Source organism: Arachis ipaensis, chromosome B8 (assembly GCF_059453495.1).
Source record: "Arachis ipaensis isolate K30076 ecotype BB chromosome B8, ASM5945349v1, whole genome shotgun sequence".
Classification (NCBI taxonomy): Eukaryota; Viridiplantae; Streptophyta; class Magnoliopsida; order Fabales; family Fabaceae; genus Arachis; species Arachis ipaensis.
Window position 1 is genome coordinate 66552088 of NC_142443.1, and position 26973 is coordinate 66579060.

Genomic DNA, 26973 nt, shown 5'->3' on the forward strand with positions numbered 1-26973 from the left:
GCCATTTGTGGAGTTGAACGCCAGTTTTTGTGCCAGTTTGGGCATTCAACTCTGGTTTTGGATCCTTTTCTGGCGCTGGACGCCAGATTTGGGCAGAAGGCTGGCTTTGAACGCCAGTTTACGTCGTCAATTCTTGGCCAAAGTATGGACTATTATATATTTCTGGAAAGCCCTGGATGTCTACTTTCCAACGCAATTGGAAGCGCGCCATTTCGAGTTCTGTAGCTCCAGAAAATCCACTTTGAGTGCAGGGAGGTCAGAATCCAACAGCATCAGCAGTCCTTTTTCAACCTCTGAATCTGATTTTTGCTCAAGTCCCTCAATTTCAGCCAGAAAATACCTGAACTCACAGAAAAACACACAAACTCATAGTAAAGTCCATAAATGTGAATTTAACACAAAATCTATTAAAAACATCCCTAAAAGTAACTAGATCCTACTAAAAACATACTAAAAACAATGTCAAAAAGCGTATAAATTATCCGCTCATCAATATTTTATTCATTAAATATAATTGTCAATACAAATAGGTTGTTAGTTTGAAAGAGTTGATAATCATATTTAGCATTTGATGCTTGATCTATGCTACTCATGCCTTTGCCAACATGCCAATAAACATCTTGCATCTTATTGCCACAAAATGCACTTGCTATATTTCCATTGATGAACATTTCACATGGATTCGCGACCATGTGTTAACGACATCCTTCTTTACCGTGCATTGATTATCACTTGTACCATCCTCTTCCTTGCTCTAACCCTTAGTTTTAAAGTTACTTACTTTTTCCCTTTTCAGGATAGCCACCAAGAAGGGTAAAGAGAAAGCTACTCCCAAATAAACAGCAAGAAAAGGAACAAAAAGAGCACTATCTGTAGAGCCATCTTCAACAGCAGTAAAGCCCTCAACAAAAAGAATCAAGAGGATCATCAAAGTCGATGAAAAAGAGAAAGCCTTTCCAGCAAAGGACACTGCGCGGTTCACTAACTGCTACTGTGAGCAGATGTTCCCCATCCTGGCTGAAAGGAACTATAATAATGAATACCTTCTCACCCTCCCGACAAACATTGCTAAATTTGTTGAGCCCCGAATTGAACGAAGACAATGGAGATTCCTACGGAGACAGCCACGACAGGTTAACCTTTCATGGGTAGTTGAATTCTACTCCAATTTTCACATGCCAACCATGCAGTCTGTCTATGTCCGTCAGAAGCAAGTCTCTATAACTGAAGAGGCCATTCAATGAGCTTTAGATCTTCCCCCTGCTCCAGAAGGATTAGACGCATTCCAAAAAGCCTCTTTCAAGCGCTAGACATACCAATTTGACTGGGACGCAGTTCTCAGAGTTATAGCACAACCTGGTAGCAGATAGATATATGGATACCATTGATCTCGACCTAAGAGCATATTCGCTTCAGCACTCACCTTGGAGGCTCGAGTATGGGCACAGATCATGTCCCATTACATCTTTCCAAGTACTCACGAGTCCTCCTTCACTGCAGACATGGCTGTTTTACTCTGGTGTATCCTTACAGACCAGCACCTCAATTTACCAAGACACATTCGGCATGCTATGGGACACGTATAGATTCCGGGTAACCTACCTTTTCCTGCCTTGGTTTCAGATCTAGTCTCAGCAGCCGGAGTCTCCTACAGAACTGGGGACACCAAGGCCGTGCTTCCATGGGATGATCAGTACATCCCTAACGGGAAGTATATCAGACCTCCAGCAGCCACTATCAACCAGAGCACAGAACCAGCAGAAGATATCCCTTCTCCTACCACATCACAAGCACCTTCAACAAACCAACTGCTCCATCAGATAATTGAGAAATTGAACCAGCTTGACCGGCAAGGAAAGCGAAGAGAGCGCCGTAACAAGCACCGATTTACATACCTCAAGGAGCTATTTGTTTGTAACCACCCACCTGAAGAAAACCCAGACACCCCAGACTCCACTTCACTTACCAGTACAGGGAGCCATGATGGTCCCGATTGTGGAGATGCTGCTACCAGCCCCCCTCTGTTCCTGACTGATGGCACCGAGGACGGTGCCAAGCTTTAAGTGTGGGGAGGTCGGTCAATACCTGACTTCCAAAGGTAATTTCTCTTTCTTAACACTAATAAATAATTTATTTTTCTTTTATTAGGATAGGATAGATAGCATAGTAATAGGTAATTGCATGCATGTTCTATTTGGTTGAAAAATAATAAGTTTCTTTTTAAGACCCTATTTGTGAAAATTTCACTAATTTAAATAAAAACTTTTCTTTAAAACTTGTTTGGAAGTTGTATTTGGAACATAGTTTAAAGCTAAGAACATACAACCCAATGAGAATTGAGCTTAATTACATGGTTACACTATTTAACCATAAAAAATTTATTCTTATGTGTTTGCTTCTCTATAATTGTAATCTATATTTTGTTCCATCCTATATGTCCAATGTTTAATGTGTTATATTCATAAACCCATATTTTATGATGTATTTTGTGCTTAGTTTGAGTGATTTATTCAATCCTTCACCCACTTATTCATGTTAATTGCATGGTTTTACCTTCCCTTCCTTATTATGTGATGTATGTGAAAAACATGTTTCCTATGCTTTAAAATTAATTATTTTAATTTCCTTTATTTCCATTCGATGCCGTGATTAGTGTGTTGAGTAGTTTCAGATCTTCTAAGGCAGGAATGACTCAAAGGATAGAAAGGAAATATACAAAAATGGAAGGAAAGCGCAAAATGAAGTCCTTGAAGAAACTGATATCCACGCGATCGCATGGACGACGTGATCGCGTGCCAAGCGCGAATCAGCAGCAACGCGGCCGCATGACTGACACGACCGCGCACTTTAAGCAGAACGCATATGACGCGGCCGCATGACTGACGCGACCGCGTGGCAAGGAAAAGCTCCGAATGACGCGACCGCGTGACCCACATAGACACGTGACAGAGGCAACGCACCAGAAATTGTAGAAAACGCTCATAGCAAATTCTGAAGCCCTTTTTGGCCCAAATCCAAGTCCAGAAGGCATAGACCAGGGGTTATGAAGTGAAGGAATGCATCCATTTAAAGAGAGCTCGCCAATTTCCACTTCTCATGTTTTAGATCTAGTTTTGAGGGAGGTTCTCTCCTCTCTCTCTCTTAGGATTAGGATTTAGGACTTCTCTTAGTTTTAGGAGTAACTCTCAATCCCAGATTCTTTATTTTTATTTATTCTTCCAATTTAGTTTATGAACTCTTCATGTTAGATTACAATTTAACTTATTAATGTTATTTGAGGTATTTCAATTCATGATTGGTTTCTTTAATTTATGCTATTATTGCTTTTACTCTGAAGACATCTTTATTCCAGTAGATTTACTTTTCCCCTTTTGGTTTTGGTTAAGAAATCAGTAACTCAGGAGTTATCCAATTCAATAGCATAATTGATAATTGTTATCTTAACAATTGAATTGAACTTCAATAATCCCAATCTTTTCTTAGGAAATAAATAGGATTCGAAGATCAAACCAATTTGTCCCTTGACCTTCCTTTGCTTTAGTAAAGGTTGACTAAGTGGAATTAAGATTCGACCTTCATTGTTGTTGATAAGAATAACTAAGCCTGGACTTCCAATTTCTCATACCTTGCCAAAAGTTTGCTTTACGGTATTTTATTTATTTTAATTGCTATTTAAATCAACTGTCATAATTGTCCATCAATCTTAAAACCCCCAATTCTACAATCTCCATAACCAATAATAAGAACATACTTCCCTGCAGTTCCTTGAGAAGACGACCCGAGGTTTGAATACTTCGGTTATCAATTTTAATGGGTTTGTTACTTGTGACAACCAAAACGTTTGTACGAAGGGATTTATGTCGGTTTAGAGACTATGTCTACAACGCGAATGTTTTTATGAAATTCTTTACTGGCGAAAATCCCAACGTCAAAAAATGGCGTCGTTGCCGGGGAACTGCTAACGTGTGCCTTATTATTGGTTATTGTACATATTTTTCTTTTACTTGTTTATTTATTTTTGTTTTTCCTTTTTAATTTTATTTGCTACTTTGAACTCTCACCCCTCTCGCTTTGAGTTTGGTTCTAACTTTGTTGAAGGAAATAGAAGTTACAACAGGTATATGCATCAAGGTCAGACCAATCAAGGATGGATAGAGCCAAGAGGATCTAATCAACCCTTTAGGCAACAACACCCTCCAAGATATCATGGACAACGACCATTCTACAATGCATACCCAGCTGATAGATATGGTGGACAATCTTGTAACTACCAACAAGCCCCACCCTGTGCCCATAGACCAACCTCTCAACATAACCTCGAACCGCCCCACTCACAAGCTTCTCTTCACCATTCGCCACCGTATGATCCTTTTCCACCCCAGTTCCAATTCAATCACTCCCAAGCACCACCACTTCCCTACTCATGTCCAAATCCATCACCCCGAGAATCAGAGGTTTGCCTCAAGGCAACAGTAAATAAAATTCAAGCAACTATTTGACAACTGGAGCAAGCAGTAATTCAATTAGTTTCTAGACACGCGAACATTCAAGAACCAACCACAGCCCCATGTAGACAATCTAATGAAGAGCGTAGCATGAAGGAGATATTAGAAACTCCAGTGGACAAGACAGAGCATGAATTCGTACTCAAACAAGTAGAAGAAGCTGTCATTGTACAAGAAGAAGAGTTGGTTGAAGATCTAGGAGACGCTGAACCTCCATGGGAATCCAGAGCTGAGGAGAACTCCGTCAAGGACCTTACAGTTAATGCTAAGGAGGATATTGCACAATCCCCAAGGCAAGTCGTTTATGAAGAACTAGACGGAATAACCCAGGACACAAATTCCCTTGATAATGATAGTCGCAAGTCAAGCTCTCTTAGTAATGAACTTGCATCTGCAAGTGACTTCTCTGAGATCGAAGAATCTTCCCCAAATGAATACGAAGATGATGCAGAGGTAGATTTCTCTCAACCTCCCATCTATGACTCAAGTGATGAGGAAGACATAGAAGAATTTGACCAGGACTCAGATGCATTTGAAGAACCTTACAAGGAAGTGGAGGAATTCACAGAAGAACACAAGGGAGTAGAACTCACAAAACCATTGGAATCACCTACCCCAAGGCCATTACCGCCAAATACAAGCTTCAAGTGGGTACAATCCTTAACCTTTAACTTTACTTATTCACTTGAATATGGTTTACTTGAAACAGATGGCCAGCTTAGAGCTCTATGCGGCTTTAAGAGTAAGAGGGAAATGGCTCGTGCTCAGAGCTGGTGCACAAGGTTCAATAAGGTTCCACGCTTCAACTCGAAGTGCACGGATTGGCATCAAAATCAATCGAATGGATCTCGGAAAACGTTTGGTTACCATGGTGAGAATTTACTTTTTAAACCGCCCGGATGGAAACAAGGAGATCAAGACGGAGGCGGATTTAAAAACAAGGCTTGGGATCCTGGAATCTATTCTTACATTCGTCACCCCGGGAGCCTAAAAATCTGTTTGAAGCTGCTCAGAAGCTTTACATGCCTAGTTTGGGATCCCGGAGGCTATTGGCATTCCAAGCACTGGTGGAGATTTCTGGATGAATTTAAACACAAGCCACCATAACAGGAAGCTCTTCAAATGTCCAACTTAAGGACTTTAACTAAAAGTGCTAGGTGGGAGACAACCCACTATGGTATGATCGTTTCTTTTGCAATTCTAATTTTATTTAGTTTTGTTTGTTTTTGAATTTTATTTTATTTTATTGAACCTGGAATCATGCATAGCATTCACATTAAGCACTGCATTCTGCATATTGCATTCCGCATTCTGCATATGCTAAAAAAAAGGGTGAGCGACGTGACTGCATGCCCCATGCGATCGTGTCATATGGCGAACTACACTTCCCACGCGACCGCGTCATCCACGCGGCCGCGTGACCTGGAATTCGGCGTAAGGATCTAACGTCCAGAGAGTTGGGCTGGAATCGTGCGGCCATTGTACGTCTAGCACAAAATGGCCCACGCGATCGCATGCCCCATGCGATCGCGTCACCTGCACACAATCAATCCCACGCGACCGCGTGAGCGACGCAACCGCGTCGCATGGATTGCACAAATCCCAAAAAGGAGACAGAGAGTTGTGCTGGAACGACGCTGGATTCGTGCGTTTAGCACACTTTCCAGCGACGCGATCGCATGCCCCATGTGATCGCGTTATCCCTTCTTTTACCCCCTCCATGCGATCGCGTGCCCCACGCGATCGCGTCATTTACTCTTTCTGCCCTCCGCGCAATCGCGTCACCCACGCGATCGTGTCAACCACCTTTTTCGCTCCAGCCACGCGACCGCGTGCCCCACGCGGCCGCGTGGATTCAAAAATATAACCCCCCAGTCACGCGAAACCCCATCAGTCGCGATCCCCCCCTCCCCCCGCCAATTCTTCTTCTCCCTCTCTTCTCCCTCAACCCTCAACCACCATCAACCTATGAATAGTTTAAAATGTGGGAAACCTATTGGGAACATGGATGATAAAAACAAAAGGTAGAAGAGTTGAAAAGAATAAAATAACTCCAAATAAGAAATTTTGGGAAGCATGCTCATGAGAAATCAAAGTGATTAAATTACCATGTGAAAAAAAAAGTTATTTTTTTTAGTATTTAATAAAGGGGATACAAAAAGAATTCCCCAAATGCAAAATAGAAGCAATGCACATGGGATAAAAAAAATAAATAAAAATTGAAACATGAGCATGTAACATCAAGTGGGAAAATATGGGAAAATAGGTAAAGAAGTTTTGTTTTACTAAGTATGTATGTTAGGTGAGATCTTAGTCTAATTAAGTATTCACTTATTAGCTCACTTAGCCTTATACATATATCCTTACCTTTACCTTGGCCCCGTTACAACCTTAATTAAAGACCTCATGATTTTTGGTATGACTGTATTCTATAATTGTTGATTGGTTAGATGAAGAATAAAGTTATAGAAAGGAAGAATAAAGAAGAGGAATAGAGTGATTAACCCAATAAACACTGAGTGACTAGAGAGTAAACACAAATCCAGTAAAGGTTCAATAGCTCATTAACATTTATCTCTGTTTGAATTATCTAATTCTCTTGCAAGTTCATAAAATGCTTTTTCTCCCATCTCAATTGTAAAAGTGCTTATTGATTATCTAAGGTTTGGCTATATATACATATATGACTCCTTGAGAATGTGAATTAATTTAACTACCTGTAAGCTTTATATATGAGTGAATAAATTAGAATTGTATGATGCATTTAGGTAATTGCATTTAGATTAAATTGCATTGCATGACATTCCATCACTTTAACCTTACTTATTACCTTGGATTTAGCATGAGGACATGCTATTGTTTAAGTGTGGGGAGGTTGATAAACCCATATTTTATGATGTATTTTGTGCTTAGTTTGAGTGATTTATTCAATCCTTCACCCACTTATTCATGTTAATTGCATGGTTTTACCTTCCCTTCCTTATTATGTGATGTATGTGAAAAACATGTTTCCTATGCTTTAAAATTAATTATTTTAATTACCTTTATTTCCATTTGATGCCGTGATTAGTGTGTTGTGTAGTTTTAGATCTTCTAAGGCAGGAATGACTCAAAGGATGGAAAGAAAACATACAAAAATGGAAGGAAAGCGCAAAATGGAGTCCTTGAAGAAACTGATATCCACGCGATTGAATGGACGACGCAATCGCGTGCCAAGTGCGAATCAGCAGCAACACGGCCGCATGACTGACGCGGTCGCATGACTGATGCGACCGCGTGGCAAGAAAAAGCTCCGAATGACGCGACCGCGTGATCCACGCGGACGCGTGACAGAGGCTACACACCAGAAATTGCAGAAAACACTCAAAGCAAATTCTGAAGCCCTTTTTGGCCCAAATCCAAGTCCAGAAGGCATAGACCAAAGGTTATGAAGTGAAGGAATGCATCCATTCAAAGAGAGCTCGCCAATTTCCACTTCTCATGTTTTAGATCTAGTTTTGAGGGAGGTTCTCTCCTCTCTCTCTCTTAGAATTAGGATTTAGGACTTCTCTTAGTTTTAGGAGTAACTCTCAATCCCAGGTTCTTTATTTTTATTTATTCTTCCAATTTAGTTTATGAACTCTTCATGTTAGATTACAATTTCACTTATTAATGTTATTTGAGGTATTTCAATTCATGATTGGTTTCTTTAATTTATGCTATTATTTCTTTTACTCTGAAGACATCTTTATTCCAGTAGATTTACTTTTCCCCTTTTGGTTTTGGTTAAGAAATCAGTAACTCAGGAGTTATCCAATTCAACAGCATAATTGATAATTGTTATCTTGCCAATTGAATTGAACTTCAATAATCCCAATCTTTTCTTATGAAATAAATAGGATTCGAATATCAAACCAATTTGTCCCTTGACCTTCCTTTGCTTTAGTAAAGGTTGACTAAGTGGAATTAAGATTCGACCTTCATTGTTGTTGATAAGAATAACTAAGCCTGGACTTCCAATTTCTCATACCTTGCCAAAAGTTTGCTTTACGGTATTTTATTTATTTTAATTGCTATTTAAATCAACTGTCATAATTGTCCCTCATTCTTAAAACCCCCAATTCTACAATCTCCATAACCAATAATAAGAACATACTTCCCTGCAGTTCTTTGAGAAGACGACCCGAGGTTTGAATACTTCGGTTATCAATTTTTAAGGGGTTTGTTACTTGTGACAACCAAAACGTTTGTACGAAGGGATTTCTGTCGGTTTAGAGGCTATGTCTACAATGCGAATATTTTTATGAAATTCTTTACTAGCAAAAATCCCAACGTCATATATGCATGCATATGATTGAGGCCATTAATTGATTATTAACTCACTTATCCCAAATAGCCTACCCTTCTATTTACCTTTGTTAGCCACTTTGAGCCTTTTTAAATCCCCTTTGTTCTATATTTTACCATATTACTAGCCTTAAGCGGAAAAACAAGTAATACCTCAAATTGAATCTTTGGTTAGCTTAAGATAGAAATTGTGTGTCAACTAAGTGTGGGAAAATTATAGGAACATGGGTTAATAAGGGAATGTGTCATGATAAAATATTGGGAATTTGGGTACCTACTCATGTGAAACTAGAAAAATTAAAAATTCATGTGCATTGGCAATGTTATGTTTATTTTTTATGCTTCAAAAAAAAATCCAAAAATATTCAAGTAATTAAGTGATTAAATAAATGAATAAGGGGACAAAATTACCCCAATGTTAAGTTTAATGAAAAATCAATGCATGTGTGATACAAAGTTAAGAGAAAAGTTGAAGCATGAGTATGTAATACAAAAGTGGGAAAACTTTGGGTAGCTAGGCATGAATCTAAAAATATAAGGAGTATATGTATAGGTAAGAGCTTAGGTTAATCAAGGATTCAATTTATAGCTCACTTAGCCATATATATACCCTCACCTTTACCTTGGCCCCATTACAACCTTGAAAAGACCTCATGATGTTTGCATTGGTACATTAAATACTTGTTGATTGGTTAGGTGAAGAACAAGGTTTAGAAAGCATGATTAGAGAAGAGCAGAGTGATTACCCTATACACTAGAGTGACTAGAGTGCATATATACCATCAGTGAGCTGTCTTCTTACAAGTTTGCTTGTTTTTGCTGTATAGTTTTAATTAGTGATATTTGATTTAAATTTGTCTTGAAGAACTTATTTACTTTTAACCAAGTAGGAAAAATCATTTTAGCATATAGTTGCATTCATATACATAGGTTGCATTGCATTGCATGAGTCTTACTTTTCCCTACTCATTTACTTTATCTCCTTAAGCTAAGCATGAGGACATGCTAATATTTAAGTATGGGGAGGTTGATAAACCACTATTTTATGGTTTATCTTGTGTTTAATTGAGTGGTTTTTATCAATTCTTCACCCACTTATTCATATGATTTTCATGATTTTATAATCCTTCCTAGTATTGTTTTATGATTGAAAACTTGCTTCCTAGAGATCTTTAATTAGTATATTTTAATTCACCTTTATATCATTCGATGTCGTGATCCGTGTGTTAAATGTTTCAGGCTTTATAGGGCAAGAATGGCTTAGAAAATGGAGACGAAGCTTGCAAAAATGGAAGGAACACAAGAAACTAAGGAGATGACCAACGAGCACCGATGAGCGCGCATGGCTCACGCGAGCACGCGGAATGGAGGAAATTGCAGCGATGCGTGCGCGTGCCTAACGCGTACACATGGAATGGAGTTCTAAACGATTACGCGCAGCATGGACGATGCGTACGCGTGACAAGGAAATTCGCCAAATGACGTGTGATGAGCGGATAATTTATACGCTTTTTGGCATTGTTTTTAATATATTTTTAGTAGGATCTAGTTACTTTTAGGGATGTTTTTATTAGTTTTTATGCTAAATTCACATTTCTGGACTTTACTGTGAGTTTGTGTGATTTTCTGTGATTTCAGGTATTTTCTGGCTGAAATTGAGGGACTTGAGCAAAAATCAGATTCAGAGGTTGAAGAAGGACTGCAAATGCTGTTGGATTCTGACCTCCCTGCACTCAAAGTGGATTTTCTGGAGCTAAAGAACTCCAAATGGTGCGCTCTCAATTGCATTGGAAAGTAGACATTCAGGGCTTTCCAGCAATATATAATAGTCCATACTTTGATTAAGGATAGATGACGTAAACTGGCGAACGCCAGTTCCATGCTGCATTCTGGAGTCAAACGCCAGAAACAGGTTGCAAAGTGGAGTTAAACGCCAGAAACAGGTTACAAACTGGCGTTCAACTCCAAGAAAGACCTTTACACATGTAAAGCTCAATGCTCAGCCCAAGCACACACCAAGTGGGCCTCGGAAGTAGATTTCTGCATTATTTACTCATTTCTGTAAACCCTAGTAACTAGTTTAGTATAAATAGGACTTTTTACTATTATATTTACATCTTTGGATTATCTTTTGATCTATAGATCACGTTTTGGGGGCTGGCCATTCGGCCATGCCTGAACCTTCATCACTTATGTATTTTCGAAGGTAGAGTTTCTACACACCATAGATTAAGGTGTGGAGCTCTGCTGTTCCTCAAAGATTAATGCAAAGTACTACTATTTTTCTATTCAATTCAAGCTTATTCATATTCTAAGATATCCTTTCGCACCCAGGAACATGATGGATGTGATGATTATGTGACACTCATCATCATTCTCACTTATGAATGCGTGCCTGACAAACACTTCTGTTCTACATGCAGGCAAGCTAGAATGAATATCTCTTAGATATCTAATACAGAGGACCGAGTCCGAGTTATTAGTGTCTTCGTGGTATAAGTTAGAACCCATGGATGGCCATTCTTGAGATCCGGAAAGTCTAAACCTTGTCTGTGGTATTCCGAGTAGGATCTGGGAAGGGATGGGTGTGATGAGCTTCAAACTCGCGAGTTCTGGGCATAGTGACAGACGCAAAAGGATAGTAAATCCTATTCCAGTATGATCTAGAACCGACAGATGATTAGCCCTGCAGTGACAGTGCATTGGACCATTTTCACAGAGAGGATGGGATGTAGCCATTGACAACGGTGATGCCCTACATAAAGCTTGCCATGGAAAGGAGTAGGAAGGATTGGATGAACACAGCAGGAAAGCAGAGGTTCAGAGGGACGAAAGCATCTCTATACGCTTATCTGAAACTCTCACCAATGAATTACATAAGTATCTCTATCCTATTTTAATTATCTTTTAATACACTATAATCTCTTAATACATTTGAATCCGCCTGATTGAGATTTACAAGGTGACCATAGCTTGCTTCAAGCCAACAATCTCCGTGGGATCGACCCTTACTCACGTAAGGTTTATTACTTGGACGACCCAGTGCACTTGCTGCTTAGTTGTATCGAAGTTGTGAATGAAAAAGAATTTGAAATTAAGAACGTGCGTACTGAGTTTTTGGCACCGTTGTCGGGGATCACAATTTCGTGCACCAAGTTTTTGGCGCTGTTGCCAGGGAGGGAATGATCACGATTTCGCACACCAAGTTTTTGGCGCCGTTGCCGGGGATCAAAAACTTCGTGCACCAAGTTTTTGGCGCCGTTGCCGAGGATCACAATTTCGCACACCAAGTTTTTGGCGCCGTTGCCGGGGATTGTTCGAGTTTGGACAACTAACCGTTCATCTTGTTGCTCAGATTAGGTAACTTTATTTTAATTTTAACCTTTTTATTTTTATTATTCTTATTTTCGAAAAAATCAAAAAAATATATTTTTTTTTATTCAAAATTTTTAAGAATGAATTCTAGAGTTTCATGAAGCATGTTGAAGCCTGGCTGGCTGTAAAGCCATGTCTAATTTCTTATGGACTGAGGCTTCCAAACCATCATCACAAGAGCAAGCTAGCTGTTCCTAATCCATCTGCTGCTGTATGACTGATTTGTATTCTAAAGCTTGGCTGGCCATTGACTATGTCTAGTGTTTTGGACCGGAGCTTTCACTGAAAGCTTGGCTGGCTAGTCAGCCATGTCTAATTCCTGGACTGGAGCTTTAGACTAATATTGCAAGATTCCTGGAATTCATATTAGAAATTTTGAAATCCTTATTTTTTTCTTTTTCAAATAATTTTCGAAAAATACCAAAAAAAATTTAAAAAATCATAAAATCAAAAATATTTTTGTGTTTCTTGTTTGAGTCTTGAGTCAATTTTTAAGTGTGGTGTCAATTGCATGTTTTTATTCTTCTTGCATTTTTTCGAAAGTGTGTTCATATGTTCTTCATGATCTTCAAGTTGTTCTTGGTAAGTCTTCTTGTTTGATCTTTAAAATTTCTTGTTTTGTGTCTTTTGTTGTTTTTCATATGCATTTTCAATTTGTTAGTGTCTATACATGAAAAAATCTTTAAGTTTGGTGTCTTGCATGTTTTTCTTTTCTTAAAAATTTTTCAAAAATAAGTTCTTGGTGTTCATCTTGACATTCATAGTGTTCTTGCATGCATTGTGTGTTTTGATTCATAATTTTTATGTTATGTGTTATTTTTCATGTTTTTCTCTTTCCTCATTAAAAATTCAAAAATAAAAAAAAATATCCTTCCCTTTTTCTCTCATAAATTTTCAAAAATTTGAGTTGACTTTTTCAAAATCTTTTAAAAATTTAGTTGTTTCTTATGAGTCAAATCAAATTTTCAATTTAAAAACCTTATCTTTTTCAAAATCTTTTTCAAAAATCAAATCTTTTTCATTTTTCTTATTTATTTTCGAAAATTTTAAAAATATTTTTCAAAAATCTTTTTCTTAATTTTATCTCATAATTTTCGAAAATATTATCAACAATTAAGGTTTTGATTCAAAAATTTCAAGTTTGTTACTTTCTTGTTAAGAAAGATTCAAACTTTAAGTTCTAGGATCATATCTTGTGATTACTTGTGAGTCAAGTCATTAATTTTGATTTTAAAATTCAAATCTTTTTCAAAACTAATTTTAATCATATCTTTCTATCATATCTTTTTAAATCTTATCTTTTTTAAAAATTTGATTTTAAAATATCTCTTCTAACTTCTTATTTTCTTATCTTTTCAAAATTGATTTCTAATTCTTTTTCAACTAACTAATTAACTTTTTGTTTGTTTCTTATCTTATTCAAAACCACCTAACTACTCTTCCCTCTCTAATTTTCGAAAATACCTCCCACTTTTTCAAAAATTCTTTTTAATTAATTAATTATTTTAAATTTTAATTTTAATTTTATTTCCCCTTTAATTTTCGAAAATCATCAACTCCTTTTCAAAAATTATTTTCGAAAACTTCTCTCTCTCATCTCCTTCTATTTATTTAATTACTTACTAACACTTCTCTTCATCTCATATCTCTGCTCCTATCCTCACCCTTGTGTTTGGATTATCCATTCTTCTTCACTCTAATTCCCTTTCTTCTTCTACTAACAATAAGGAACCTCTTTACTGTAACATAGAGGATTCCTCTTCTTTTCTTATTCTCTTCTCTTTCATATGAGCAGGAACAAGGAAAAGGGCATTCTTGTTGAAGCTGATCCAGAACCTGAAAGGACTCTGAAGAAAAAACTAAGAGAAGCTAAATTACAACAATCCAGAGACAACCTTACTGAAATTTTCGAACAAGAAAAGGAGATGGCAGACGCACCTAACAACAATAATGCAAGGAGGATGCTTGGTGATTATACTACACCTACTTCCAAGTTTGATGGAAGAAGCATCTCAATCCTTACCATTGGAGCAAACAATTTTGAGCTGAAACCTCAATTAGTTGCTCTAATGCAACAGAACTACAAATTCCATGGACTTCCATCAGAAGATTCCTATCAATTTTTAACTGAGTTCCTGCAGATCTGTGAGACTGTTACGACTAATAGAGTAGATCCTGAAGTCTACAGGCTCATGCTTTTCCCTTTTGCTGTAAGAGACAGAGCTAGAACATGGTTGGACTCACAACCTAAAGATAGCCTGAACTCTTGGGATAAGCTGGTCACGGCCTTCTTGGCTAAGTTCTTTCCTCCTCAAAAACTGAGCAAGCTTAGAGTGGATGTTCAGACCTTCAAGCAAAAAGATGGTGAATCCCTCTATGAAGCTTGGGAAAGATACAAGTAGATTACCAAAAGGTGTCTTCCTGACATGCTTTCAGAATGGACCATTCTGGATATATTCTATTATGGTCTGTCTGAGTTCTCAAAGATGTCATTGGACCATTCTGCAGGTGGATCCATTCACCTAAAGAAAACGCCTGCAAAAGCTCAAGAACTTATTGACATGGTTGTAAATAATCAATTCATGTATACTTCTGAGAGAAATTCCATGAATAATGGGACGCCTCAGAAGAAGGGAGTTCTTGAAATTGATGCTCTGAATACCATATTGGCTCAGAACAAAGTGTTGACTCAGGAAGTCAACATGATTTCCCAAAGTCTGAATGGATGGCAAAATGCATCCAACAGTACTAAAGAGGCATCTTCTGAAGAAGAAGCTTATGATCCTGATAACCCTGCAATAGTAGAGGTAAATTACATGGGTGAACCTTATGGGAACACCTATAATTAATCATGGAGAAATCATCCAAATTTCTCATGGAAGGATCAACAAAAGCCTCAACAAGGCTTGAATAATGGTGGAAGAAACAGGCTCAGCAATAGCAAGCCTTTCCCATCATCTTCTCAGTAACAGACAGAGAACTCTGAACAAAATACCTCTAATTTAGCAAACTTAGTCTCTGATCTGTCCAAGGCCACTCTAAGTTTCATGAGTGAAACAATGTCCTCCATAAGAAATTTGGAGGCACAAGTGGGCTAGCTGAGTAAGAAAATCACTGAAACACCTCCTAGTACTCTCCCAAGCAATACAGAAGAGAATCCAAAGAGAGAGTGCAAGGCCATTGATATAACAATCATGGCCGAACCCACAAGAGAGGAAGAGGACGTGAATCCCAGTGAAGAAGACCTCCTGGGACGTCCAGTGATCAACAAGGAGTTTCCCTTTGAGGAACCAAAGGACTCTGAGGCTCATCTGGAGACTATAGAGATCCCATTAAACCTCCTTATGCCATTCATAAGCTCTGATGAATATTCTTCTTCTGAAGAGAATGAGGATGTTACTGAAGAGCAAGTTGCCAAGTACCTTGGCGCAATCATGAAGCTAAATGCCAAATTATTTGGTAATGAGACTTGGGAAGATGAACCTCCCTTGCTCATCAATGAACTAAGTGATCTGGATCAACTGACATTGCCTCAGAAGAAACAAGATCCTAGAAAGTTCTTAATACCTTGTACCATAGGCACCATGACCTTTGAAAAGGCTCTGTGTGACCTTGGGTCAGGGATAAACCTCATGCCACTCTCTGTAATAGAGAAACTGGGAATCTTTGAGGTGCAAGCTGCCAGAATCTCATTAGAAATGGCAGACAACTCAAGAAAACAGGCTTATGGACAAGTAGAAGACGTGCTAGTAAAGGTTGAAGGCCTTTACATCCTGATGACATGTCACCATGTCATGTTTTTCTATGCTTTTTCATTTGTTTTCAATAGGTTTTATGCACTTTCTTGAGCCATAAGCAAGCCAATTGGGTAGATTTTCATGTTTCCTTTGATTTAATCAACCATGTGTGAATTCATGCTATTTCATGAGGTTTTATGCTATAATTATCACATATTATGAAAGAATGAATATCTCATGATTTTGAACATAGCTTTGATGTGTTTGGTTGATTAATGATAGGTGAAGAAAGCTTGGAGAAAGGTTGAAGCAAGAAGGAATGGCTAGGAGTAAAGAGAGGACAATGGAATAAGTGAAAATGAACCAGGAAGCAAAAAGTTGGACCAAAAGTTAGCCTCAAACTTTTGCACAAACTTTTGGGTGAAAAGTTAGCCCCAACGTTAGCCCCTAACTTTTGGGCTAACGTTGGCACATGAAAGTTACTCCCTGGGCACCAAAAGTTTGCGCCAACGTTAGCCCCTAACTTTGTGGCTAACGTTGGCATGAGAAAAACACCCCCTGGCCACCAAAAGTTTGTGCCAACGTTAGCCTCTAACTTTTGGGCTAACGTTGGCACATGAACAATACAAAGGGGGAGCAAAAGTTTGCGCCAACGTTAGCCCCTAACTTTTGGGCTAACGTTGGCGCCATAAGTGTGCAAGGGGTATACTTCCAACAAGAATAACTTGAGCTACAGAGCTCCAAATGAGGTGATTCAAAAAGCAATGGAAAGTAGGAATCGAGAGCTTTCCAAGCATATATGGCACTGCATGGTGGACACTAAAATTGAGGGAGAAAACTGCCCCGCAATGTGCATAAACGAACATGGTGGCAACCTGCAGTGAGGTCAACTGACCTCTGCACCTTCAACGGAGTATAACTCGAGCTGTAGAGCTCCAATTGATACGCTCCTAACGGCATTGGAAAGTAGACATCCAGGGCTTTCCAACAATGTATAATAGTATGGGGTGGACAATACGTTTGAGCCTCCAGAACTGGCGTTTTCGCCAACGTTTGAGGCAAACTTTACCTCAAACGCTGCACACCAAAGCCAGCGACCATGCCCTCTTCAAATGATCATAACTTGAGTTGTAGATGTCCAATTGAAGTGATTCCAAGTGGGTTAGAAAGCTGACATTCAGAGCTTTCCAACCATATATGATAGTCTATATTGGGCATAAAATTGGCAACATGACAAGAGGACAAATTTGGCGCCATGAACATGCATAAGGGAGGCCAACGTTGGAGCAAAAGTTAGACCCCTAACTTTTGCACCAACGTGAGTATCAGCAAAATATGGGGGCTGATATGAAAAGTTGGACCAAAAGTTAGACCCTAACTTTTGCTCCAACTTTTACTCAAGCTTTCATGATTTCAAACCCGGTTCACTTCAGTTCCTCTCCAAACTCCAAGAGCAATCAACCAAGGCCTCTATCAACCCAATTCCATCAAGAGCAAGGGCCCATTATCATCACTCAAAGGCACAAGAGATAGATAAAATAGGAATTTCATTTAATTGTAATTTCATTTTCATTTCCATTTTGTAAAGCCTATATAAGGCATTATTTTCATATTTGTGGGGAGGCTGGCTCCATTAGGGAGCACGAGGATTCGAGAGCTCTCTTTAATTTTCTTTTCTTTGTTTTTGAGTCTTGGGTGGAGAATTGAAGGTGTTCTGTTTCATTCTCCCTCTGAGATTTCTCTCTGCTTTCTTTACTGCTTAATTGAATTGAAATTTCTGTTAATTGCTCTTCATCTACTTTCTCTGCAATTTACATTTCCTTTGCAATTGTTCTTGTTGGATCTAGGAAGGCATTGAGATCTAGACTTGGTTATCTAGTCTCTTGGATCCTGAGATCTTAATTCCAATTTTACATTCTCTGTTTATTGCTTTTCATGTTTATTTACATTTCTGTTTTGGTTCCGAATCAATCAAATCCATCTTTTACTTCTCTGCTTGTTGCAATTTAACTTTTTCTTGTTTAATTTCTGCAAATCCAATTCCCAATTTCCTTTACATTTAATGCAATTTATATTTCTTGTCATTTAAGATTCTTGAAATTTTAATTTCTTGCTCTTTAAGTTACTTGCCAATTTACATTCTGCAACTTTAAATTCATTGTCATTTACTTTCTGTTGGCTACAATTTCACACAATTCACTAAATGTCAGCTTGACTAAACTAATCACCCACTAAAATTGCTTGATCCATCAATCCCTGTGGGATCGACCTCACTCCCGTGAGTTTTTATTACTTGATACGACCCGGTACACTTGCCGGTTAGATTTGTGTGTTTTGGAGGAAATTTATTTTTCACCAAAATACTCATCACATCCCTGCTGATTTCATAATCCTAGACACTGGGAAGGATAAGGATGAATCCATTATCCTTGGAAGACCTTTCCTAGCCACAGCAGAAGCTGTGATAGATGTTAACAGAGGAGAATTAGTCCTTCAATTGAAGGGGGACTACCTTGTGTTTAATGCCCAAGGCTATCCTTCTGTAACAATGGAGAGGAAGCAAGAAAAGCTTCTCTCACTGCAGAGTCAACCAAAGCCCCCACAGTCAAACTCTAAGTTTGGTGTTGGGAGGCCACAACCAAACTCTAAGTTTGGTGTTGGGAGTCTATAAAATTGACCTGATCACCTATGTGGCTCCGGGAGAGCCCACTGTCAAGCTATTGACATTAAAGAAACGCTTGTTGGGAGGCAACCCAATTTTTTTATCTAATTTTTTTTTATTTCCACTGTCCTTTCATGTTTTATTAGGTTCATGATCATGTGGAGTCACAAAATAAATACAAAAATTAAAAACAGAATCAAAAACAGCAGAAGAAAAATCACACCCTGGAGGAAGGACTTACTGGCGTTTAAACGCCAGTAAGGAGCATCTGGCTGGCGTTCAACGCCAGAACAGAGCATGGATCTGGCGTTGAACGCCAGAAACAAGCAACATCCTGGTGTTCAAACGCCAGGAATACACCCTGAGAAGAGCTGGCGCTGAATGCCAGAAACAAGCATGGAGCTGGCGTTCAACGCCAGAAACATGTTGCACATGGGCGTTGAACGCCCCCAACAAGCATCAATTCGGTGTTTAAACGCCAGAATTGCATACAAATGCGTTTTACATGCCTAATTGGTGCAGGGTTGTAAATCCTTGACACCTCAGGATCTGTGGACCCCACAGGATCACTTCAGGATTTGTAGACCCCACAGGATTCCCACCTACCTCCACTCATATTCTCCCCTCTTCTCATTCATCCTCTCTTCCCAATAAACACCCTTCTCCAAAACCCTTCACCAATCACCTCAATCTCTCTTCCCTGTTACCACCTACCACCACTCATATCCATCCACTCTTCCCCATAAACCCCACCTACCTTCAAAATTCAAAATCACTTTCCCACCCAAACCTACCCACTATGGCCGAACCTACTCCCTCCTTCCTCACTATATAAACCCCTCCATCCCTCCTTCATTTTCACACAACACAACCCTATCTTCTATACCTTGGCCGAATACACCTCCCCTCACTCTCCTCCATATTTTCTCTTCTTCTTCTTCTTTTCTTTCTTCTCTTGCTTGAGGCCGAGCAATATTCTAAGTTTGGTGTGGTAAAAGCATAAGCTTTTTGTTTTTTCCATTACCATTGATGGCACCTAAGACCGGAGAAACCTCTAGAAAAGGGAAAGGGAAGACAAAAGCTTCCACCTCCGAGTTATGGGAGATGGAAAGATTCATCTCCAAAGCCCATCAAGATCACTTCTATGATGTTGTGGGCAAGAAGAAGGTGATCCCCGAGGTCCCTTTCAAACTCAAGAAAAATGAGTATCCGGAGATCCGACATGAGATCCAAAGAAGAGGTTGGGAAGTTCTAACCAACCCCATTCAACAAATCAGAATCCTAATGGTTCAAGAGTTCTATGCAAATGCATGGATCACTAGGAACCATGATCAAAGTGTGAACCCGAATCCAAAGCATTGGCTCACCATGGTTCAGGGGAAATACTTAGATTTTAGTTCAGAAAATGTAAGGCTGGCGTTCAACTTGCCAATGATGGAAGAAAACGCATGCCCCTACACAAGAAGAGTCAACTTTGATCAAAGGTTGGACCAAGTCCTCATGGACATATGTGTGGAAGGAGCTCAATGGAAGATTGACTCAAAAGGCAAACCGGTTCAACTGAGAAGATTGGACCTTAAGCCTGTAGCTAGAGGATGGTTGGAGTTCATTCAACGCTCAATCATTCCCACTAGCAACCGGTATGAAGTTACTATAGACCGGGCCATCATGATCCATAGAATCATGATTGGGGAGGAAGTGGAAGTTCATGAGATTATACCTCAAGAACTCTACAAGGTGGCTGACAAGTCTTCCACTATGGCAAGGTTGGCCTTCCCTCACCTCATTTCCCATCTATGCAATTTGGCTGGGATTGACATAGAAGAAGATATCCTCATTGATGAGGACAAGCCCATTACTAAGAAAAGGATGGAGCAAACAAGAGAGCCTATTCATGGATCTCAAGAGACGCATGAAGAAGCTCATAACCAAGAAATCCCTGGGATGCCTCAAGGGATGCACTTTCCTCCACAGAATTTTTGGGAGCAAATCAACACCAAGGGTAGAACATGGGACAACTAAGGGTGGAACATCAAGAGCACTCCATCATCCTCCATGAAATTAGAGAAGATCAAAGAGCAATGAGGGAGGAGCAACAAAGACAAGGAAGAGACATAGAAGAGCTCAAGGACATTATTGGTTCCTCAAGAAGAAAACGCCACTATCACTAAGGTGGACTCATTCCTTGTTCTTAAATTTTCTGTTTTTCGTTTTTATGTTAAATGTTTATCTATATTTGTGTCTTATTACATGATCATTAGTATTTAAGTGTCTATGCCTTAAAGTAGTGAATATGAATCCATCTCCTCTCTTGAATGAAAAATGTTTTAATTACAAAAGAACAAGAAGTACATGGTTTTGAATTCATCCTTGAAACTAGTTTAATTATTTTGATGTGGTGACAATACTTTTTATTTTCTGAATGAATGCTTGAACAGTGCATATGTCTTTTGAAGTTGTTGTTTATGAATGTTAAAAATGTTGGCTCTTGAAAGAATGATGAACAGGAGACATGTTATTTGATAATCTGAAAAATCATAAAAATGATTCTTGAAGCAAGAAAAAGCAGTGAATACAAAGCTTACAGAAAAAAAGCAAGCAGAAAAAGCCAGTAGCCCTTAAAACCAAAAGGAAAGGGTAAATAAAAAGGATCCAAGGATTTGAACATCAGTGGATAGGAGGGCCTAAAGGAATAAAATCCTGGCCTAAGCGGCTAAACCAAGTTGTCTCTAACCATGTGCTTGTGGCGTGAAGGTGTCAAGTAAAAACTTGAGACTGAACGGTTAAAGTCAAGCGCCAAAGCAAAAATAAGAGTGTTCTTAAGAACCTTGGACACCTCTAATTGGGGACTCTAGCAAAGCTGAGTCACAATCTGAAAAGGTTCACCCAGTTATGTGTCTGTGGCATTTATGTATCCGGTGGTAATACTGGAAAACAAAGTGTTTAGGGCCACAGCCAAGACTCATAAAGTAACTGTGTTCAAGAATCAACACACTGAACCAGGAGAATCAATAACACTATCTGAATTCTAAGTTCCTATAGATGCCAATCATTCTGAACTTCAATGGATAAAGTGAGATGCCAAAACTATTCAAGAGGCAAAAAGCTACAAGTCATTGATAGTTTGAAATTTATAGTATATTCTCTTCTTTTTATCCTATTTGATTTTCAGTTGCTTGGGGACAAGCAACAATTTAAGTTTGGTGTTGTGATGAGCGGATAATTTATATGCTTTTTGGCATTGTTTTTAGTATATTTTTAGTAGGATCTAGTTACTTTTAGGGATGTTTTTATTAGTTTTTATGATAAATTTACATTTCTGGACTTTACTATGAGTTTGTGTATTTTTCTGTGATTTCAGATATTTTCTGACTGAAATTAAGGGACTTGAGCAAAAATCAAATTCAGAGGTTGAAAAAGGACTGCAGATGCTGTTGGATTCTGACCTCCCTGCACTCAAAGTGGATTTTCTGGAGCTAAAAAACTCCAAATGGCGCGCGCTCAATTGCGTTGGAAAGTAGACATCTAGGGCTTTCCAGCAATATATAATAGTCCATTCTTTGATTAAGGATAGATGACGTAAACTGGCGTTGAACGCCAGTTCCATGCTGCATTCTGGAGTCAAACGCCAGAAACAGGTTGCAAAGTGGAGTTAAACGCCAGAAACAGGTTACAAACTGGCGTTCAACTCCAAGAAAGACCTCTACACGTGTAAAGATCAATGCTCAGCCCAAGCACACACCAAGTGGGCCCCGGAAGTGGATTTCTGCATCATTTACTCATTTTTGTAAACCCTAGTAACTAGTTTAGTATAAATAGGACTTTTTACTATTGTATTTACATCTTTGGACTATCTTTTGATCTATAGATCACGTTTTGGGGGCTGGCCATTCGGCCATGCCTGAACCTTCATCACTTATGTATTTTCAACGGCAGAGTTTCTACACACCATAGATTAAGGTGTGGAGCTCTGCTGTTCCTCAAAGATTAATGCAAAGTACTACTGTTTTTCTATTCAATTCAAGCTTATTCCTATTATAAGATATCCATTCGCACCCAAGAATATGATGGATGTGATGATTATGTGACGCTCATCATCATTCTCACTTATGAACGCGTGCCTGACAAACACTTCCGTTCTACATGCAAGCAAGCTAGAATGAATATCTCTTAGATATCTAATACAGAGGACCGAGTCCGAGTTATTAGTGTCTTCGTGGTATAAGTTAGAACCCATGGATGGCCATTCTTGAGATCCGGAAAGTCTAAACCTTGTCTGTGGTATTCCGAGTAGGATCTGGGAAGGGATGGCCGTGACGAGCTTCAATCTCGCGAGTGCTGGGCTTAGTGACAGACGCAAAAGGATAGTAAATCCTATTCCAGTATGATCTAGAACCGACAGATGATTAGCCATGCAGTGACAGTGCATTGGACCATTTTCACAGAGAGGATGGGATGTAGCCATTGACAACGGTGATACCCTACATAAAGCTTGCCATGGAAAGGAGTAGGAAGGATTGGATGAAGACAGCAGGAAAGCAGAGGTTCAGAGGGACGAAAGCATCTCTATACGCTTATCTGAAACTCTCACCAATGAATTACATAAGTATCTCTATCCTATTTTAATTATCTTTTAGTACAGTATAATCTCTTAATACATTTGAATCCGCCTGACTGAGATTTACAAGGTGACCATAGCTTGCTTCAAGCCGACAATCTCCGTGGGATCGACCCTTACTCACGTAAGGTTTATTACTTGGACGACCCAGTGCACTTGCTGGTTAGTTGTATTGAAGTTGTGAATGAAAAAGAATTTCAAATTAAGAACGTGCGTACTGAGTTTTTGGCGCTGTTGCCGTGAATCACAATTTCGTGCACCAACGCGCACGCGTGACTGACACATACGCGTGACCTGTGCGATCTGCAAAATTAACAGAAAACGCTGGGGGCGATTTCGGGCCGTGTTTTGACCCAATTTTTGGCCCAGAAACACAGAATAAAGCCAGAGAACATACAAAGACTCGACACATACAGAGACATACACATTCACATATTCTCATTAGGATAGTTTTTAGGTTTTTAGATCTGAATCTAGAGAGAGAATTACTCTTCCTCTAGTTTCTCTTTACATTCCTAGTTTATTGCTTTTGCTTTTGGATACTGAAGAGTCATTACCTCCGTTGAAGATACTATTCTAGTTTGTTTCCTTACTTACTCTTTTATTTATTCCATATTCTTAATTCTTGTTTAGAGTGGTAATTGGATTATTTTCATGGATTGTTAATGCAAAGGATTACTTTTACTTTTAATTAATTTTGAATCTATATTTTATTTAAATTATCATGTCTTCTTTTTATATTTCTACAAGCGTTATATCCATGTCAATGGAGTAGATTCCCTACTTGACATGGGGGTTGATTAAAAGGAGACACTTGAGTTGGAAGGCTTAAGTGATGGTTAAATTGGAAGTTGTTGGCTAGTTCTGTATTTACTAACGCTAGACCTTCCCAAGGGAGAGGACTAGGATTTGCGAATAAGAGTTAGCTCAATCACTTGACTTTCCTTTATTTAGTAAGGGTTAACTAAGTGAAAACAACAACCTTTTTGATACTACACTTAAGAGATCCCAACAAGGATAGAACTTCCTATTAATCATTCCCCCAGTCAAGGCTTTTTATTTAGAATATTATAAATCTCTTTTAATTTTTATTGCACTAAATTACAATTATTTATTTTTTGTTATTCAACTCTCAAAATTCTCGAAAAACTCCTTATTAATAAATTAGCACCCTTTCTAGCAACTCGTTGGGAGACGACCTGGGACTCATACTCCCAGTATTTTTATTCTAAACTTTTTGTGACAACCTTTCTAAATTGATGAGGCGGATTTTTGTTGGTTAAGAGCTATAATCGCAACGCTATTCTATTATATTATATTCTCTTAATTGGTCTAACTTCTGCCACTCGTCATGCGCACACACAAGTGTGTGCGTGCGCACAGAACATTCTTTTTTTTTTTTCAGGTAAGGATCATGTGTGCGTGTGCACACAGGTCCCTGCGCACGCATAAGAGCGAAAAGAAAAGGGTTTATGCACATAGGCTGTGCCAACGCTGCCAACAGGGGGAGTGTATAGACGTGTGCGCGCGCACAGCTCTGTGCACTCGCACAAAGGGTGCGAATAAGGGGATGCGTGCGTACGCACAAGGTGGTGCGTACACACAAGGCACAGGAAAACAGGGGAGCGCCCATGCATACGCTGTGCTAGCGCTACGAACAGGTGGGTGCGTACGCACAGAAGGTAAAATTTTGTTGTTGTGTGCGTGCACACAAGGGTGCGCGCGCACATGCCCTGTTTTTCCCAAAAAATTTTCTTCAAAATTCTAAGGTATTAAACCTTAGCTCAATAAAGTTCAACCCCAAAACATTAAAAACATCACAAAATCATGATCCATACTAAAATAACCTACTAAACTCACAATTAAACTACTCCTAAGCTAACCAAGACAAGCAAAATGCATAAAACCAAGACTATAAACAAATAAAAAGGGTAAGAAAGATGTTACCATGGTAGGGTGTCTCCCACCTAGCACTTTATTTTATTGTCCTTAAGTTGGACTTCTTGTGGAGACTCTTGTTAGGGTGGCGTGTGTTTCCACTCCTCCTTGAACCTCCATCCAAGCTTGTACTTTAAGGCTCCTCCGGGATCCCATGTCCTAGTTTCCCGTTCTCCTTCTTATTGATCTCTATGCTCCAACCCGGATGGACAAGCTCTCAATTTACCCTTGTAGCACCCTAACACTCTCCAGAAATCACCTAATTGTGCTTGACATCCCACTTGAACTCCAATTCTTGAATTGATTATCTAGAAGAACCTTGGATTTACTTGACAACTAACATCCTTTCCTCCACCATGTACGAACCCAAGAAAGATTTTGAGTTGGTAGTCCATCTCCAAGAGAGCATATTGATGGGGGCCAATAAAGCTCCTAGATGAAATTGCCACCCACTCAATGTGCTCTTGGTTGTTAACTCCTTCCTCACCAACCTCTTCCTCCTCTTCCCCATCACTCACATCATAACAAGGAGGTTGTGAAAAGTCTACCTCCATGTCTTTCTCAAACTCAATGAGAAGAGGCTCATTAGGATCATTAAGGGGATTGACCAAGGAGGACAAAAAATCATCAATGATATAATCCTCATCTTGATCAATCTCCCTCAATTCTCCCTTTCTCTCTTCCAGTGCACTTATCTCACCTTGCTCCTCTTCATCCACTTGACATTCCATGCTCTCCTCTTCTCTATGCCCTTCAATTGCTCCTTCACATCCTCCAAGAGAGGTGCCTTGATCAGACGAGCGTAAAAGAACTAAGTGGTTCACCGCTTCGGCTACGGTAGCTACGAATTACCCTTGCATCTTTCGGAATCCTTCTTGCTCTTGGAGAAAGGCTTGAAGGTCTTGTGGTTCTTGGGTCAAGAGTTGGGAACTTCACATTGTGATGAAAAAGGGGTTTTAATGTTTAGGCGGAAGGTTATATATGTGGAAGGTAATTCATGTTAGTAGGTGTTTTGAGGTGGTATGTAAGAAGGTAGATGATGGTATTGGTGGGGTGGTTGAAAATGTGGTGATTGAGGGTTATGTTGGGGGTATAGGCTATAGGCATATGGTGGTGGAAGTATATAATCATTGTGAAACCCACCATATCCTTGATTTGGGTGTGCATATTGGAGAATGTTTTGCTCATTGTAGTATAGGAGAGGTTGCTCCTTTCAAAATTGATGCTCCAATGCCATAATGCAATCCAAAATTAATGTTATCACATGCTACAAAATGATCACAACCAAATTCCAAACCAAGAGAGTGATAACTCATAGAGAAAATAGAAAATAAAAACAAAAGACATCAAGTAACAAAATAAACAAAATCCTAATTAATAGCAAAAAAAACCCAAAAAGTATCTGTTCCGAGGGTTACCTGAAACTGGAGGTCGATCTCAGAAGAGATCTTCTGTACTGGTCGGAGCCGACGTGTCCGGTCGGTGGATGACGTCCGGAGCGGGAGCGTCTGACTTGTTGGATTGACTGCACTGCTGATCCTTCGTCACCGGAAGGTGGGGGTACCTGCAAGAGACTCCGATGCTTAAGTTAGCATGGGTATTAAGCAGGTTTATTGTAGAATCAGAGTATGAGTTATACCTGGGTGCTCCAGTGTATTTATAGTAGTGTGGGCTGACCTTTCTGATAAGATAAGTTAGTTATCTTATCTTATCTTATCCTGTTTTGGATGAAGTCAGCTTATCTTCAAGGGAACCGCCTTTATCTCTATAGGCTGGGATTGCCTTTGGATTTAGGTCGTGTTCCTCTATTTG

At 39.1% G+C, this 26973-nt stretch overlaps 1 non-coding gene across 1 annotated transcript; it reads right to left on the reverse strand.

The window, feature by feature from the left end:
* Window positions 1–14530: 14530 nt before the first annotated feature.
* On the reverse strand, window positions 14531–14638 carry LOC148548414 (small nucleolar RNA R71). The gene has a single exon (XR_015897644.1). It is a non-coding gene; the product is annotated as a small nucleolar RNA R71 (small nucleolar RNA).
* Between the last annotated feature and the right edge of the window lie 12335 nt (window positions 14639–26973).